A 10,611-nucleotide genomic window follows, 5' to 3' on the forward strand; every position below is an offset into this window, starting at 1 on the left:
TCTTCTGAGAGACCCTCTAAATTAGAGACCAAGGTGTCATGGGACCTTTCTTTTCGACTTTTGGGCATGATCTTCTGGAAAGACAAGTTGCTAATGTGCATAGGAAGGAGGTTGCAATGGGGCACATGGTGTTTTGCAAATCCACCCTAGACCCATACTCACGGGAAATGTCAAGGAGAAAATGAGTTCTTGGATGCAGAGTGAATTTGATACACTAAGATGATTCCATTCACGTGGTATCCTGGCCTGGGATAGTTCAGCACAATGGGATTTTTGAGCTTCAGTGTGGGAAGCTGTACAGGATGGTGTGAGAAGTTTTCCCAGGAAGAGATCAATGCTGGGTAGATGGCCAAAAGAAATCTCTTGAGATAGGAGGAAGTCTTCACAACAGACTAAATGAGCACTGGACAGGTGGACATAAATAGGTACTAGCTTCCATGGGCAAGGAAAAGTCAAGGGGTAAAAGACTGAGAGAGGAGGAGAGAGAGAGAGAGAGAGAGAGAGAGAGAGAGAGAGAGAGAGAGAGAGAGAGAGAGAGAGAGAGAGACAGAGAGAGAGAGAGAGAGAGAGAGAGAGAGAGAGAGAGAGAGAGAGAGAGAGAGAGAGAGAGAGAGAGAGAGAAGTGTTATCTTCTGGGCCCAATTAAGCTTGCTACCCAGGAGCTGGAATTTTGAAGCCTCAGAGGAGTTTGACTTTGCCTCATGCAAAGACCCAGATGTATTGATCAGAGAAGGACTGGAGCCATGATGAAAGGATCAAAATTAGTTGGCTTAGATATCCAATGAGGCCCAATTTTGCCTGAGAACTTATTCAGAGCTGCATCCTCATTGTTCCTCAGCATAGCCAAGTGGACCAGTGATTGGCCTTGTTATTAGCTGTTTCGGACTGGATGCTTGGAGAGATGCTCTCTTTCCCTTGAGAACATTCTCAGGACACTGGTGGAGGTAGTTGATGGCCTGGACTTTAGGGAAAGTGTTGAGTAGCTGTATTTCAGCTCACATATCATCCTTAAGTCCTTAGAGTGAGCTGAGGACCCAGCAAGCACTGAGAGCCAAGGGCATGGCATGTTCACATCCAAGGCCTGAGAGTAAAAGCAAAGGAGATCTGGAAGGGCAGTGTGAAGAGGTTGGTAAGAGCAGGAGTGTTGAGGGTGCCTGTGAGCTATGACAAGCCCATAGTACATGGTAAGCCCATAATGCATCTGGTTTTGCATGGGTACCACTGTAATGGTAGCATGTTCTCTGTGCTGTCTTCACAGGGTTGCATTCCCTGTCCAGCATGGTCCATGGCAACATATAGAGGAAATGGCCCCACAACTTTGGCTGAGTGTTGATGTCTTCCAACCGAGTCTCCAGCAAAGAGTTGTGGTGTGGCTGACTTGCCCTAGTTCACCTGAGTTAAAAGGTAAGGAACATGGGAATTGCTGCATGTATTCTAGGTGTCCTGGTCTTGGAGGAGCAGGGAACTGCTGCCATCTGTACGTCCCGTCCCTTCGGGATATGGAGCATGCTTAGGGCCTCTGGTTTCTCCCAGGTTTGGAGCTTCGGCCCATTGTCCCCTGGCAGTGTATGGGCAATGTCTTGCAGTCCCTTGCTCTCCCCAAAGCCAGAGCATTCCAGAGTACCGGAACCACTTTGTGCAATGCACTCCAATGTGCTTGGATCTATGATGATTCCCAGTCAAACATTCCTTGGAAAAGCTGAACAAAATGAGTGAAAATTCTGTACCGCCACTCTCATCGGGACTGAGGTCCAGCATCTTGGGTCTCCCAGGTGCTATGGGCGTCAGGCACAGGCTGCCCATCCACTCCATTGTTCTTGACTTCTTCGGGCTCTAGCCAGAGTCTGCAGAGACAGGTGTGTGCTTGCCCTACTCTGCCAAAAAGCATGGCGTAGGACACAGCAGCTCCTAAATCTCAGGTGGCATGCTCACTTTGCTGTTGAGGAGATGCTTGGCAGATACTCAGTAGGGAGTCGTGCTAGGTCCAAGGATAGGGCCCAAGCCATTGTGGAAAGTAGACTGTGAGGCAAAAGTAGCAGTGGCAGTGGCACCAAAGTTTGGTTCTTCACATGGTAATATCTGGCAGTGGATTCAGGCTTCTCAGAAGCCCTGATATGAATTTTAACCCTGTTGCATTGCTTTAGAGAGTCAATAGATTTCAGGCTGCAGGTTGACTGTAGCTTGACCCAGTAGCAGGTAACTGAGACAATGTGACTGTGGTCTGTTCAGGTGGTGAACAGAAGCCTCTGTGTCCCTGGTGGCTTGTAAGATTCTCGGGCAATTGCCTTGGAAATAGAGAAGGAGCTAAGCAATGGAGGTGGTGACAGGCACCTCACTGGTCAGATTGCACCACATTTAAACACTTACCTGTGTACCAGGACTGATAGCACTTTGATGGACTCGGTGGAAGCATGAGACTTACAGACCTGTGTCTCAATAGGTTTTTTGAAAGAACATTTGTAGGAATCTCCTCTTGGGTAGGTTCTGTTGCTTTGGAAGTTGTTGAAGGGATATCCTTGGAATGTTTGGACTTTCTTGGCAGCCTCCTTGGCAAGGTCAAAGGGAAAGTCTAGGAAGAGTTCTTGCATCCACAGCCTTAGGAGAAACATCTTCTGAGAGACCCTCTAAATTAGAGACCAAGGTGTCATGGGACCTTTCTTTTCGACTTTTGGGCATGATCTTCTGGAAAGACAAGTTGCTAATGTGCATAGGAAGGAGGTTGCAATGGGGCACATGGTGTTTTGCAAATCCACCCTAGACCCATACTCACGGGAAATGTCAAGGAGAAAATGAGTTCTTGGATGCAGAGTGAATTTGATACACTAAGATGATTCCATTCACGTGGTATCCTGGCCTGGGATAGTTCAGCACAATGGGATTTTTGAGCTTCAGTGTGGGAAGCTGTACAGGATGGTGTGAGAAGTTTTCCCAGGAAGAGATCAATGCTGGGTAGATGGCCAAAAGCAATCTCTTGAGATAGGAGGAAGTCTTCACAACAGACTAAATGAGCACTGGACAGGTGGACATAAATAGGTACTAGCTTCCATGGGCAAGGAAAAGTCAAGGGGTAAAAGACTGAGAGAGGAGGAGAGAGAGAGAGAGAGAGAGAGAGAGAGAGAGAGAGAGAGAGAGAGAGAGAGAGAGAGAGAGAGAGAGAGAGAGAGAGAGAGAGACAGAGAGAGAGAGAGAGAGAGAGAGAGAGAGAGAGAGAGAGAGAGAGAGAGAGAGAGAGAGAGAGAGAGAGAGAGAGAGAGAGAAGTGTTATCTTCTGGGCCCAATTAAGCTTGCTACCCAGGAGCTGGAATTTTGAAGCCTCAGAGGAGTTTGACTTTGCCTCATGCAAAGACCCAGATGTATTGATCAGAGAAGGACTGGAGCCATGATGAAAGGATCAAAATTAGTTGGCTTAGATATCCAATGAGGCCCAATTTTGCCTGAGAACTTATTCAGAGCTGCATCCTCATTGTTCCTCAGCATAGCCAAGTGGACCAGTGATTGGCCTTGTTATTAGCTGTTTCGGACTGGATGCTTGGAGAGATGCTCTCTTTCCCTTGAGAACATTCTCAGGACACTGGTGGAGGTAGTTGATGGCCTGGACTTTAGGGAAAGTGTTGAGTAGCTGTATTTCAGCTCACATATCATCCTTAAGTCCTTAGAGTGAGCTGAGGACCCAGCAAGCACTGAGAGCCAAGGGCATGGCATGTTCACATCCAAGGCCTGAGAGTAAAAGCAAAGGAGATCTGGAAGGGCAGTGTGAAGAGGTTGGTAAGAGCAGGAGTGTTGAGGGTGCCTGTGAGCTATGACAAGCCCATAGTACATGGTAAGCCCATAATCCATCTGGTTTTGCATGGGTCCCACTGTAATGGTAGCATGTTCTCTGTGCTGTCTTCACAGGGTTGCATTCCCTGTCCAGCATGGTCCATGGCAACATATAGAGGAAATGGCCCCACAACTTTGGCTGAGTGTTGATGTCTTCCAACTGAGTCTCCAGCAAAGAGTTGTGGTGTGGCTGACTTGCCCTAGTTCACCTGAGTTAAAAGGTAAGGAACATGGGAATTGCTGCATGTATTCTAGGTGTCCTGGTCTTGGAGGAGCAGGGAACTGCTGCCATCTGTACGTCCAGTCCCTTCGGGATATGGAGCATGCTTAGGGCCTCTGGTTTCTCCCAGGTTTGGAGCTTCGGCCCATTGTCCCCTGGCAGTGTATGGGCAATGTCTTGCAGTCCCTTGCTCTCCCCAAAGCCAGAGCATTCCAGAGTACCGGAACCACTTTGTGCAATGCACTCCAATGTGCTTAGATCTATGATGATTCCCAGTCAAACATTCCTTGGAAAAGCTGAACAAAATGAGTGAAAATTCTGTACCGCCACTCTCATCGGGGCTGAGGTCCAGCATCTTGGGTCTCCCAGGTGCTATGGGCGTCAGGCACAGGCTGCCCATCCACTCCATTGTTCTTGACTTCTTCGGGCTCTAGCCAGAGTCTGCAGAGACAGGTGTGTGCTTGCCCTACTCTGCCAAAAAGCATGGCGTAGGACACAGCAGCTCCTAAAGCTCAGGTGGCATGCTCACTTTGCTGTTGAGGAGATGCTTGGCAGATACTCAGTAGGGAGTCGTGCTAGGTCCAAGGATAGGGCCCAAGCCATTGTGGAAAGTAGACTGTGAGGCAAAAGTAGCAGTGGCAGTGGCACCAAAGTTTGGTTCTTCACATGGTAATATCTGGCAGTGGATTCAGGCTTCTCAGAAGCCCTGATATGAATTTTAACCCTGTTGCATTGCTTTAGAGAGTCAATAGATTTCAGGCTGCAGGTAGATTGTAGCTTGACCCAGTAGCAGGTAACTGAGACAATGTGACTGTGGTCTGTTCAGGTGGTGAACAGAAGCCTCTGTGTCCCTGGTGGCTTGTAAGATTCTCGGGCAATTGCCTTGGAAATAGAGAAGGAGCTAAGCAATGGAGGTGGTGACAGGCACCTCACTGGTCAGATTGCACCACATTTAAACACTTACCTGTGTACCAGGACTGATAGCACTTTGATGGACTTGGTGGAAGCATGAGACTTACAGACCTGTGTCTCAATAGGTTTTTTGAAAGAACATTTGTAGGAATCTCCTCTTGGGTAGGTTCTGTTGCTTTGGAAGTTGTTGAAGGGATATCCTTGGAATGTTTGGACTTTCTTGGCAGCCTCCTTGGCAAGGTCAAAGGGAAAGTCTAGGAAGAGTTCTTGCATCCACAGCCTTAGGAGAAACATCTTGTTGAGAGACCCTCTAAATTAGAGACCAAGGTGTCATAGGACCTTTCTTTTCGACTTTTGGGCATGATCTTCCTGAAAGACAAGTTGCTAATGTGCATAGGAAGGAGGTTGCAATGGGGCACATGGTGTTTTGCAAATCCACCCTAGACCCATACTCACGGGAAATGTCAAGGAGAAAATGAGTTCTTGGATGCAGAGTGAATTTGATACACTAAGATGATTCCATTCACGTGGTATCCTGGCCTGGGATAGTTCAGCACAATGGGATTTTTGAGCTTCAGTGTGGGAAGCTGTACAGGATGGTGTGAGAAGTTTTCCCAGGAAGAGATCAATGCAGGGTAGATGGCCAAAAGAAATCTCTTGAGATAGGAGGAAGTCTTCACAACAGACTAAATGAGCACTGGACAGGTGGACATAAATAGGTACTAGCTTCCATGGGCAAGGAAAAGTCAAGGGGTAAAAGACTGAGAGAGGGGGAGAGAGAGAGAGAGAGAGAGAGAGAGAGAGAGAGAGAGAGAGAGAGAGAGAGAGAGAGAGAGAGAGAGAGAGAGAGAGAGAGAGAGAGAGAGAGAAGTGTTATCTTCTGGGCCCAATTAAGCTTGCTACCCAGGAGCTGGAATTTTGAAGCCTCAGAGGAGTTTGACTTTGCCTCATGCAAAGACCCAGATGTATTGATCAGAGAAGGACTGGAGCCATGATGAAAGGATCAAAATTAGTTGGCTTAGATATCCAATGAGGCCCAATTTTGCCTGAGAACTTATTCAGAGCTGCATCCTCATTGTTCCTCAGCATAGCCAAGTGGACCAGTGATTGGCCTTGTTATTAGCTGTTTCGGACTGGATGCTTGGAGAGATGCTCTCTTTCCCTTGAGAACATTCTCAGGACACTGGTGGAGGTAGTTGATGGCCTGGACTTTAGGGAAAGTGTTGAGTAGCTGTATTTCAGCTCACATATCATCCTTAAGTCCTTAGAGTGAGCTGAGGACCCAGCAAGCACTGAGAGCCAAGGGCATGGCATGTTCACATCCAAGGCCTGAGAGTAAAAGCAAAGGAGATCTGGAAGGGCAGTGTGAAGAGGTTGGTAAGAGCAGGAGTGTTGAGGGTGCCTGTGAGCTATGACAAGCCCATAGTACATGGTAAGCCCATAATCCATCTGGTTTTGCATGGGTCCCACTGTAATGGTAGCATGTTCTCTGTGCTGTCTTCACAGGGTTGCATTCCCTGTCCAGCATGGTCCATGGCAACATATAGAGGAAATGGCCCCACAACTTTGGCTGAGTGTTGATGTCTTCCAACTGAGTCTCCAGCAAAGAGTTGTGGTGTGGCTGACTTGCCCTAGTTCACCTGAGTTAAAAGGTAAGGATCATGGGAATTGCTGCATGTATTCTAGGTGTCCTGGTGTTGGAGGAGCAGGGAACTGCTGCCATCTGTACGTCCAGTCCCTTCGGGATATGGAGCATGCTTAGGGCCTCTGGTTTCTCCCAGGTTTGGAGCTTCGGCCCATTGTCCCCTGGCAGTGTATGGGCAATGTCTTGCAGTCCCTTGCTCTCCCCAAAGCCAGAGCATTCCAGAGTACCGGAACCACTTTGTGCAATGCACTCCAATGTGCTTGGATCTATGATGATTCCCAGTCAAACATTCCTTGGAAAAGCTGAACAAAATGAGTGAAAATTCTGTACCGCCACTCTCATCGGGACTGAGGTCCAGCATCTTGGGTCTCCCAGGTGCTATGGGCGTCAGGCACAGGCTGCCCATCCACTCCATTGTTCTTGACTTCTTCGGGCTCTAGCCAGAGTCTGCAGAGACAGGTGTGTGCTTGCCCTACTCTGCCAAAAAGCATGGCGTAGGACACAGCAGCTCCTAAAGCTCAGGTGGCATGCTCACTTTGCTGTTGAGGAGATGCTTGGCAGATACTCAGTAGGGAGTCGTGCTAGGTCCAAGGATAGGGCCCAAGCCATTGTGGAAAGTAGACTGTGAGGCAAAAGTAGCAGTGGCAGTGGCACCAAAGTTTGGTTCTTCACATGGTAATATCTGGCAGTGGATTCAGGCTTCTCAGAAGCCCTGATATGAATTTTAACCCTGTTGCATTGCTTTAGAGAGTCAATAGATTTCAGGCTGCAGGTAGATTGTAGCTTGACCCAGTAGCAGGTAACTGAGACAATGTGACTGTGGTCTGTTCAGGTGGTGAACAGAAGCCTCTGTGTCCCTGGTGGCTTGTAAGATTCTCGGGCAATTGCCTTGGAAATAGAGAAGGAGCTAAGCAATGGAGGTGGTGAAAGGCACCTCACTGCTCAGATTGCACTACATGTAAACACTTACCTGTGTACCAGGACTGATAGCACTTTGATGGACTCGGTGGAAGCATGAGACTTACAGACCTGTGTCTCAATAGGTTTTTTGAAAGAACATTTGTAGGAATCTCCTCTTGGGTAGGTTCTGTTGCTTTGGAAGTTGTTGAAGGGATATCCTTGGAATGTTTGTACTTTCTTGGCAGCCTCCTTGGCAAGGTCAAAGGGAAAGTCTAGGAACAGTTCTTGCATCCACAGCCTTAGGAGAAACATCTTGTTGAGAGACCCTCTAAATTAGAGACCAAGGTGTCATGGGACCTTTCTTTTCGACTTTTGGGCATGATCTTCTGGAAAGACAAGTTGCTAATGTGCATAGGAAGGAGGTTGCAATGGGGCACATGGTGTTTTGCAAATCCACCCTAGACCCATACTCACGGGAAATGTCAAGGAGAAAATGAGTTCTTGGATGCAGAGTGAATTTGATACACTAAGATGATTCCATTCACGTGGTATCCTGGCCTGGGATAGTTCAGCACAATGGGATTTTTGAGCTTCAGTGTGGGAAGCTGTACAGGATGGTGTGAGAAGTTTTCCCAGGAAGAGATCAATGCAGGGTGGATGGCCAAAAGCAATCTCTTGAGATAGGAGGAAGTCTTCACAACAGACTAAATGAGCACTGGACAGGTGGACATAAATAGGTACTAGCTTCCATGGGCAAGGAAAAGTCAAGGGGTAAAAGACTGAGAGAGGAGGAGAGAGAGAGAGAGAGAGAGAGAGAGAGAGAGAGAGAGAGAGAGAGAGAGAGAGAGAGAGAGAGAGAGAGAGAGAGAGAGAGAGAGAGAAGTGTTATCTTCTGGGCCCAATTAAGCTTGCTACCCAGGAGCTGGAATTTTGAAGCCTCAGAGGAGTTTGACTTTGCCTCATGCAAAGACCCAGATGTATTGATCAGAGAAGGACTGGAGCCATGATGAAAGGATCAAAATTAGTTGGCTTAGATATCCAATGAGGCCCAATTTTGCCTGAGAACTTATTCAGAGCTGCATCCTCATTGTTCCTCAGCATAGCCAAGTGGACCAGTGATTGGCCTTGTTATTAGCTGTTTCGGACTGGATGCTTGGAGAGATGCTCTCTTTCCCTTGAGAACATTCTCAGGACACTGGTGGAGGTAGTTGATGGCCCGGACTTTAGGGAAAGTGTTGAGTAGCTGTATTTCAGCTCACATATCATCCTTAAGTCCTTAGAGTGAGCTGAGGACCCAGCAAGCACTGAGAGCCAAGGGCATGGCATGTTCACATCCAAGGCCTGAGAGTAAAAGCAAAGGAGATCTGGAAGGGCAGTGTGAAGAGGTTGGTAAGAGCAGGAGTGTTGAGGGTGCCTGTGAGCTATGACAAGCCCATAGTACATGGTAAGCCCATAATCCATCTGGTTTTGCATGGGTCCCACTGTAATGGTAGCATGTTCTCTGTGCTGTCTTCACAGGGTTGCATTCCCTGTCCAGCATGGTCCATGGCAACATATAGAGGAAATGGCCCCACAACTTTGGCTGAGTGTTGATGTCTTCCAACTGAGTCTCCAGCAAAGAGTTGTGGTGTGGCTGACTTGCCCTAGTTCACCTGAGTTAAAAGGTAAGGATCATGGGAATTGCTGCATGTATTCTAGGTGTCCTGGTCTTGGAGGAGCAGGGAACTGCTGCCATCTGTACGTCCAGTCCCTTCGGGATATGGAGCATGCTTAGGGCCTCTGGTTTCTCCCAGGTTTGGAGCTTCGGCCCATTGTCCCCTGGCAGTGTATGGGCAATGTCTTGCAGTCCCTTGCTCTCCCCAAAGCCAGAGCATTCCAGAGTACCGGAACCACTTTGTGCAATGCACTCCAATGTGCTTGGATCTATGATGATTCCCAGTCAAACATTCCTTGGAAAAGCTGAACAAAATGAGTGAAAATTCTGTACCGCCACTCTCATCGGGACTGAGGTCCAGCATCTTGGGTCTCCCAGGTGCTATGGGCGTCAGGCACAGGCTGCCCATCCACTCCATTGTTCTTGACTTCTTCGGGCTCTAGCCAGAGTCTGCAGAGACAGGTGTGTGCTTGCCCTACTCTGCCAAAAAGCATGGCGTAGGACACAGCAGCTCCTAAAGCTCAGGTGGCATGCTCACTTTGCTGTTGAGGAGATGCTTGGCAGATACTCAGTAGGGAGTCGTGCTAGGTCCAAGGATAGGGCCCAAGCCATTGTGGAAAGTAGACTGTGAGGCAAAAGTAGCAGTGGCAGTGGCACCAAAGTTTGGTTCTTCACATGGTAATATCTGGCAGTGGATTCAGGCTTCTCAGAAGCCCTGATATGAATTTTAACCCTGTTGCATTGCTTTAGAGAGTCAATAGATTTCAGGCTGCAGGTAGATTGTAGCTTGACCCAGTAGCAGGTAACTGAGACAATGTGACTGTGGTCTGTTCAGGTGGTGAACAGAAGCCTCTGTGTCCCTGGTGGCTTGTAAGATTCTCGGGCAATTGCCTTGGAAATAGAGAAGGAGCTAAGCAATGGAGGTGGTGAAAGGCACCTCACTGCTCAGATTGCACTACATGTAAACACTTACCTGTGTACCAGGACTGATAGCACTTTGATGGACTCGGTGGAAGCATGAGACTTACAGACCTGTGTCTCAATAGGTTTTTTGAAAGAACATTTGTAGGAATCTCCTCTTGGGTAGGTTCTGTTGCTTTGGAAGTTGTTGAAGGGATATCCTTGGAATGTTTGGACTTTCTTGGCAGCCTCCTTGGCAAGGTCAAAGGGAAAGTCTAGGAACAGTTCTTGCATCCACAGCCTTAGGAGAAACATCTTGTTGAGAGACCCTCTAAATTAGAGACCAAGGTGTCATGGGACCTTTCTTTTCGACTTTTGGGCATGATCTTCTGGAAAGACAAGTTGCTAATGTGCATAGGAAGGAGGTTGCAATGGGGCACATGGTGTTTTGCAAATCCACCCTAGACCCATACTCACGGGAAATGTCAAGGAGAAAATGAGTTCTTGGATGCAGAGTGAATTTGATACACTAAGATGATTCCATTCACGTGGTATCCTGGC

The 10,611-nt window shown here is 48.0% G+C and overlaps 4 non-coding genes across 4 annotated transcripts; all 4 read left to right on the plus strand.

Moving 5' to 3' along the window:
• Positions 1 to 1,659: 1,659 nt before the first annotated feature.
• LOC147002983 (small nucleolar RNA SNORD116) lies at positions 1,660 to 1,753 on the plus strand. The gene has a single exon (XR_015048209.1). It is a non-coding gene; the product is annotated as a small nucleolar RNA SNORD116 (small nucleolar RNA).
• Positions 1,754 to 4,295: 2,542 nt separating this feature from the next.
• On the plus strand, positions 4,296 to 4,389 carry LOC147002984 (small nucleolar RNA SNORD116). Its single transcript, XR_015048352.1, has one exon. It is a non-coding gene; the product is annotated as a small nucleolar RNA SNORD116 (small nucleolar RNA).
• Positions 4,390 to 6,858: 2,469 nt separating this feature from the next.
• LOC147002985 (small nucleolar RNA SNORD116) lies at positions 6,859 to 6,952 on the plus strand. Its single transcript, XR_015048211.1, has one exon. It is a non-coding gene; the product is annotated as a small nucleolar RNA SNORD116 (small nucleolar RNA).
• Positions 6,953 to 9,415: 2,463 nt separating this feature from the next.
• LOC147002986 (small nucleolar RNA SNORD116) lies at positions 9,416 to 9,509 on the plus strand. Its single transcript, XR_015048212.1, has one exon. It is a non-coding gene; the product is annotated as a small nucleolar RNA SNORD116 (small nucleolar RNA).
• Positions 9,510 to 10,611: the final 1,102 nt, after the last annotated feature.

The sequence above is a fragment of the Mus caroli genome, unplaced genomic scaffold (genome assembly GCF_978045245.1).
Source record: "Mus caroli unplaced genomic scaffold, Mus_caroli_1 scaffold_8, whole genome shotgun sequence".
Classification (NCBI taxonomy): Eukaryota; Metazoa; Chordata; class Mammalia; order Rodentia; family Muridae; genus Mus; species Mus caroli.